This window comes from Ranitomeya variabilis, chromosome 2, assembly GCF_051348905.1.
Source record: "Ranitomeya variabilis isolate aRanVar5 chromosome 2, aRanVar5.hap1, whole genome shotgun sequence".
NCBI classification, from domain to species: Eukaryota; Metazoa; Chordata; class Amphibia; order Anura; family Dendrobatidae; genus Ranitomeya; species Ranitomeya variabilis.
In genome coordinates this window covers 907,416,675-907,424,515 of record NC_135233.1, presented here as the reverse complement: position 1 = coordinate 907,424,515, position 7,841 = coordinate 907,416,675, and the positions used below count along the sequence as shown (strand labels likewise).

The 7,841-nt window shown below is 44.8% G+C and overlaps 1 protein-coding gene across 1 annotated transcript in view; it reads left to right on the top strand.

Moving 5' to 3' along the window:
• Positions 1-260: 260 nt before the first annotated feature.
• Positions 261-7,841, top strand: part of FNDC3B (fibronectin type III domain containing 3B) — a 489,123-nt gene continuing 481,542 nt past the window's right edge. The window contains exon 1 of the mRNA XM_077290528.1: positions 261-394. The gene's annotated coding sequence lies outside the window, so the exon portion shown is untranslated. The remainder of the gene's footprint in view (positions 395-7,841) is intronic.

Sequence of the window (7,841 nt, the reverse complement as noted above, 5' to 3'; positions counted from 1 at the left end):
TTCATCATCCCAATATGTCGCACATCATCATTTTGTGTGTAGGGAGAAGTGAGGAGAAAGCAGCACCAGTGTGCATGGAGCCGAGCAGAGATACCAGTGATGCCGGGATTACAGGGACCGACACCGTCCTCACACCGTCCTCACACCGTCACCCGGGGTTAACCCCTGCCTGGCCAACAAAGCCGTGACTGGGCGGAGCCTTTTCTGCAGCAGAGTCCCCGGGCCAATCACACAGTGCAGGGGCGTGGCCTGCGGTGGAGGTCGCTCCTTGAGCTGCCCGGGACTGGGAGGCCCCTCACTGCCGCTCAGGTCTCATGCTGGCCGGGATTAGTGGAGGAGCTGCGCACGTCGGGCGACCTGCTGTCCAAACCCCCCTATTTCAGCGCTACATAAGGTAACGGACCGGCCGCAGCCTGCCGCCCGCCTCCCGTCCCTGAGCCGCTCACACTCCGCTGCTTTCCTGGCTGATAACGCCGGGCAATAAAAAGTTTCCCGAGCTCCGCTGTAATGTGGCTCCGCCGGGTCCCTGCAGCCTGGCATCCGGGCACATGACTGCGGGGGCTGGTGCGGGGATGCAGTGATGTGCGGGGTGCGCCCGTCACCCCGCGGTGTGCTGTGCCAGGCTGGCATGTGTCGGTGACACGTCCTCCCCGCACTGCCGGCACAGGCTGGAGGAGACGGGCCGGGGCACAGTGTGCGGGGAGGAGACGGGCCGGGGCACAGTGTGCGGGGAGCAGCCTCCATCCTAGCCTAGCAGCCTCCATCCTAGCCTAGCATTCCAGGGAGGCTCCCCTGAGCCCGGCTCTGCAGGCTGCGCGCTCCTCCAGCTGGCTGCGGACCCCTTGTGCCCTCCTGCCCAGTGCCCCTCTCCCCGGCTGGGCATTTCCCCTGGTGCTGTGGGGTCTCAGCAGTGATGGTGGCACAGACAGCTGGCAGGGCATCACCAGTCCTGAGGCAGTGGAACAAGTGATGGTGATGCAGCAGATGCTGCCTGGTGGGGGGCTGACAGGGTGATGCCTATGATTGGGCAATACAACTTTCACACCTAGAAGCCGACTAGTGCCCTGACCCCATTATTTGGGTGATGTGCCCTTTCTTCTTGCCCATGGGTAGTCAGGTATTGTGGTCCTCATTGGGCCGGCCGCTGGTTGTCCATCTTTGGGCAGATGTTGCGCTTCTCGCCTTGACGTTGGTGGCAGTATCCTGCTTTGTGGCCAGAACAATGGCAGCGATGACATTTCTGACTGTTCCCCCTGTCACAAGGTGGAATTATCCTCTGGGAAAATAAACAGGAGAGCAGAAGAAATGTGTGGCCCCAGGCTGGAGATGAAGGCGGCTCTTGTGCCGCACGTACTGTCTGGCATACAGTTCTGCCACATGTCACTCAGGTGAAGGCAAAGCTCCTCCTAGGAAAAAAAGCCAAGAATCCGAAGCCTCCGGCGATCTGGGAAGACGGTGCAAACGTCTGGATCCAGGGGGCACATTGGAGAAATGAAGGGAACGCTCGGAGTCGCTGCTGCCACTTGTCCGCACTGATATCTCTTCTCCAGATCTTCTTATTGCTCCTTGGTGGAATGTTCTATGGAATTCCCAATTACTCACATTAAAAGTCACAGACTGATGTATTATCCCTTTGTGCTGCTTTCAGACATTATATAACAGGCATAGTAAATAATGTAGAACATGCATCTGTCGCCCAGTGACCTGATTGCGTTATTCTAGACCGCCAATTCTTGGTGATTTCTGATATTTCTTGAGGTCTCCCAGGTGTAGAAGCTTTTATAGCTGACTTGTAATTATCTGCCAGCTGCCATTGATTATGGAATCATCCATGTGACTGACCGCTATTCTGATTTTTATTGCATCGCATAGATTTATTAGACCACACAATATGCTACCTGTGAATTACAGCGCAGATCCCAACCACTTTAGGTATTGATGCCAGAGGAAATCTGTATACAGGTAAAGTTGTAGCAGAAGATATGATGCGCCCCCTACAGGAAGGAATGGTCTGGGATGCAGCTGACAATCTCAGATGTGTTCGATGACAGGGAGCTATTCTATGGGGCGGACGGAGCTGCCTATGGCTGTGCTGGGGATTCTAGCCAGTAAGGTTACATGTACTTCCTTATAAATGTCACTAAGGATTATAGATTTCTTTCCGTCTGATGTTTGCTTCAATTTATGTTTTTCTTTAAAGTCTTTGTGTAAGACGTCTGTCTTGTGTTTATAAATACCGTAGTTTCAATACAACATAATTATATGGCTATAAGTCAATGAAGGATGGGGAAGTACTTGTAGTTCTGCAGCACCTGCAAAGCTATACATATCACCAATATCATTTAATGTTTAAGTCCTTTTATTTGTATGAATCCTATAGAAATCGGCATTAAGTTATTGTCTTGGTTTTAGTGCCCTCGTGGTTGTGTGGCCCTGTCATAATGTAGGATGGCAGCATTACTTGTTTGATCACAGGATGATTGGTTTATTGGTCTATTCCATCCATCCATGTGGAGCTGGGGCCCGGTTTGCACTGGATGAGCCCTATATGGAAGGTACCGGGTATAATCGGCATTGATGAAAGCGAGGATCTATAATCTCACTTTCATCTATGTCGATTATACCCGGTACCTCCCATATAGACCTAATACACAGATTTTCTGCAGTGAAATGAATCCACAGCAGCAAAAATCCTCACCAAACCGTTCAGTTTGTGGCTTCACATCAGTGAAGGCAGGAAATGTCCTCAGTGATGTCAATCATGAGGATAAGGTGTGGGGGAGATTGACTTGGCAGCGTTTCCACATTCTTGACTGGATCCAACCATCAGCATATGATGCGAGCAATAAACCTAATTTTCTTGAAATGACCAATGAAATTAGGCTACAGAGGAGAGACACCTTTTTGAGATGGCAGGTACAGTACCATTAGGTTCTGTTATTTGGGAGCCAACAAAGGCCCATTGGGTCCTCCTTAAACTTACTGACTTAAGTCCCTTTTACACAACTGTAATTTTGCATCTATAGCTATACGCCAAAGTTCCTATATTGTGAACCCTCTCCTGGCAACAAATATTGCTTCAAACTTCTGAAATACCGTACTGCTGTGTGAACGTGGCCTTAGTGATTTATCACTATAAACAAACATTTAATTCTGCATCTTGTTTAGGCCAGTTTGGTTGCTAAAGAGATCATATGTGAAAACTATGATATTAGGGAAAAAAATTATTTGCGCTATGCATAAAGGGAAATGTGACAAATTTATTAAAAGAAGTTGTCCAGGCCATGTATAAAACTATGGTGACGACCCTCCTAAGGGCTCATGCAGACACCCGTGTATTTCGGTCTGATGTCATGTGAAGCTGTCATGCTTCGGTTGGGAGACTCGTGAGATCGGACTGATTTGCACAGACCTCTGTATGATCCCTAACCGTGTAAGGCCTCCTTCAGATTTCCAATGTGCTCGTATATGAGCTATCCGTGGAAAATCAGAGATGTGCCCAATTTTAATCCCATGGTCAGATCAAAATTTGAAATAAAAATTTATTGGGTCGTGAAAAAAAAATCAAATCTCAATTTGATGACCACCAAGTTCAGTTCCATCTTTACGGACTGTCAGAAAGACATTTAAAGACATTTAAAAACATTTAAAAACATTTTTTTTACTCATATGAGAAAAACTGACTCGGACCACACTCTGATCAAACTTTGATCAAAATACCCAGTCCGTTTTTCTCGTACATGAGATAACCGGATGTCTGGATGAGACTAATGGCTAAATATACACTGCTACTGTGCACTTATTCTACCGTACATGTCAGGAGCTTTTCCTGACATACTGTAACATAGACAAAGGCCCCCATTCACCAGACGGAGGCCAAAACTGTGTACTTTAGGCCTCTGTCTGGCAGGTATGTGTCTGGGAAATGATGTAGGATAGCACAGCAGTCTGTACTTTCCTATACAGAGGGCTACTGCATAGAAACGTATACTATGCGGTATACTTTTTCTATTTATCTTATTGTGTGGAGTTCTTATAGAGGATGGATTCTTACAAATCCATCCTGACTGGCCACTGGCCGGCGCATACCTCCTTAGAGTTTGATGACCTAACCTAATATACACATTGTTACACTCACTTTCTCGTTTTATACCTGACTCCGACAACCAAATTGAGTCAAAGCGTTTGGTAAAAATTGAGTAATATACAGTTTGTTGTGATCCGTTACTTATACAATTCCACCAAGTGTAGCTTTTGTTTGTAACTTTTTATATTGATTATTCTCACTTTTTATTCTAAGTTAAGGCTTTAGGAGTAAAAACACGAAGTTGGAAATTAGCAGCCTCTGGGGATCATTCTTAGCTTTTTTTTTTTTTTTTAAACATGTACCGTAGTTGCTTTTCGCTACAATTTCCATATCAATGCACAGCCTATCACAAAGAGGTTCCCACACTTTGGCTGAGTCGGGAGGATTGCTCATTCGGAACTATTTTGTCACTTGCCAGGGTTGCGCGTGTTTCTGAAATTGTTATACTTTTTTTTTTCAATGTGTTTTTCGTTAAATTAGGAATATGCAAAAAAAAAAAAAAAAAAAAGACAACAATTAACTGCACAAACAGCTGTCCACTTTACTTGAGTTTTTCACCCTTATTTAATTTCTAAATAAATTTGATGCTTTTCTACATAGTTGTGTGGTCTGCTGCGTTAACCTTACACGTGGAAAGACTTTGTTAACAATCTATGTTATAAATACAATTTTTATAGAAACTAGTACATGTGCCGTCTGGAGTGGTGGTCTCAGACATCTGTTGTTCATTTCTTAAGGAGTTTTGTTCTATAGATATGTGGTTGATAGGTCAGCTGTGTTCGAGTGCTTGCGTGCCTCCATACAGCGCAGGATGTAGACCAAGCCTCTTTTTTTTTTTTTTTTTTAATGTAAAGGCGCAATGTTTACTAACTAACATTACAGCAAATCATGGGTTGTTGCTGGCTCTAATGCTGTATTGTATGGCCAAGAACTCCTATGTCATTAATATTCTAAGAATCCATCATCACTTTTTTTCCTTAGTGTGTCCTCATTTGACTCTTATTCTATGATTATAACTCATCTGTGTATTATCAAAATGTTAAAGTTTCCATGAAGAGACAGAGTGTGATACACCCACACAGAGAGGAATACAACAATTCAATTTGTTGCTACGTGGACTAAAAATTGGAACGTGCGTACAAAATGTTTAGAAATGTTAAAGAATTTAAAGCTAATTCTAATATAGGGCTAACAATTCACCTATATGAAAAGATCCTCAAGCTGCCATATAAAAGGAACTTGCTTCCTACAAAAAAAACAAGCGCAGTTTACCAGCAGATATAGTCATATATTTATAGTTTCTGTATGTGTTGTGCTACTACTGTATGACCCGTTGGGATCCACTTTTCTAACAGTGAAAACTCTTTAAAAGGGAGTACTAAAAAAAAACAGAAAAAGACACAGGGCTGTCTCAGCACTTAATACCTTTTGGAGGGAAATTATAAAGAAATAAACATATTGGTTGTGCGATCCTGGCCCAACCCTTTAGGTTTGGCTGAAATATTGCTGCTTCTCCAGGTCGGGCAGTGGGTCAGAATGGCTGGCCATAAAGGATCAAGTATAAAACAGATAAGTATTCATTGCATCCTAATGTATTTTAATATTAATTAAAATATATAGCTTTTAATCATCCATCCATATTGTTATCTTTGTCCTCTTAACTGTATCTGAAGCTAATAGCTCCCTATTAGTGGCCACCACTAAAAGGTGTGGTCAACTTTGGTACTGTGAACAACCCAAAGTGTGGTTTTCGTCTGGAGATTTAAACCATCATGACGAAGGTAGGATATGGAATTAGATGCTTTATTGCGGTAAAATTTACCCCGCGTTTCGCATTTGATGCCTTAGGACGAGTCGCAGTGTGTTGCAGTTTTATCCCATTTAAAATATCAGTCTCCATCCTTACCTTGCGCATCATGGTGTTCTCCTCCAGATGAACACCACATTTCGACCCCATTGCATTTGGTGTTGGTTGTACTTGCCTAATTGAAATCAGTTGACAGTACATGTAAAGTATAAACATCATAGGTCCTCTGGAGTGAGCAATGCCCTTTATGGCTGCCCTGGATATTAGACACTAATTAAATGATAGATTCACTTTGCTGTTTCATGAACCACATAAAAACTCGAGTTTGTCAAGCAAGCTGGTGAGTCACACACTTGGGGTCTACGAGCCACGTGCTGCTCACATGCCATTGGCATTGCCAAATACAAAGTACTCAACCATTCCAATTAAAGAGATGTTTCATTTCCAAACATACTTTATGTATCAACTTTCTGTCATTCAACAGGAACCTTCATTGTTCTACTTGATAAAAATTAGTGGTGAGCGAACGTGCTGGGCTAAGGTGCTATCTGAGCATGCTTAGGTGTCTAAGGCTTGCTCGAAAATATGTTCGAGATCCCGCGGCTGCATGTCTCGTGTCTGTTAGACACATGCAACATATACAGAGGTTGTCTTCCAAACAGACAATCCCAGCATGTATTGTGGCTGTCTAACAGCCGCGTGGACTCGAACATATTTTTCGAGCACAGAGAAGACTCGGTCAGCACCCGAGCATACATGGGGATAACACCTAATTCGAGCACGTTAGCTCATCACTAATAACAATCTCCCCTAGTGACTAATGTACTAACATACTGTCTCTGCGTCAAGCCAAGCAAATCTGTGCCCATTTTGTGGTCGTTTTCTCCAGAGCTATAAGGGTTTCCGTATGTATGTATGTATGTATGATTTGTCTAAGGGGTACTTCCGTCTTTCTGTCTGCAACTTCGTCACAGAAATCTTAGCGTTGCTGATTGGTCTCGCCAGCTGCCTGTCATGGCTGCCGCGACCAATCAGCGATGGGCACAGTCCGATTAGTCCCTCCCTACTCCCCTGCACTCGGTGCCCGGCGCCCGCATACTCCCCTCCAGTCACCGCAAACACGGGGTTAATACCAGCGGTAACTGACCGCGTTATGGCACGGGTAATGCACTCCGTTACCGCTGCTATTAACCCTGTGTGTCCCCTACTTTTTACTATTGATGCTCCCTATGCGGCATCAATAGTAAAAAGATGTAATGTTAAAAATAATAAAAAATAAAAAAGGCTATTCTCACCTTCCGTCGTCGGACGATGAGCTCGCTCCCGCCGCTATCTTCCGTTCCCAGAGATGCATTGCGAAATTACCCAGAAGACTTGGCGGTCTCGCGAGACCGCTAAGTCTAATGGGTAATTTCGCAATGCATCCTGGGAATGGAAGATGGCGGCAGCCGCGCGTGCATCGCCAGGACTTCGCTGGATCTCTGCGGGTGAGTATATAACTATTTTTTATTTTAATTATTTTTTTTTCACAGGGATATGGTGCCCACAATGCTAAATACTGAGTGGGCTGTGTTATATACCGCGTGTCTGCTAGATACTGCGTGGGCTGTGCTATATACTATGTGGGCAATGTTAGATACTGCGTGGGCTGCTAGATACTGCGTGGGCTGTGTTATATACTGCGTGGGCTGTGTTAAATACTGCGTGGGCTGTGTTAAATACTGCGTGGGCTGTGTTAAATACTGCGTGGGCTGTGTTAAATACTGCGTGGGCTGTGTTAAATACTGCGTGGGCTGTGTTAAATACTGCGTGGGCTGTGTTAAATACTGCGTGGGCTGTGTTAAATACTGCGTGGGCTGTGTTAAATACTGCGTGGGCTGTGTTAAATACTGCGTGGGCTGTGTTAAATACTGCGTGGGCTGTGTTAAATACTGCGTGGGCTGTGTT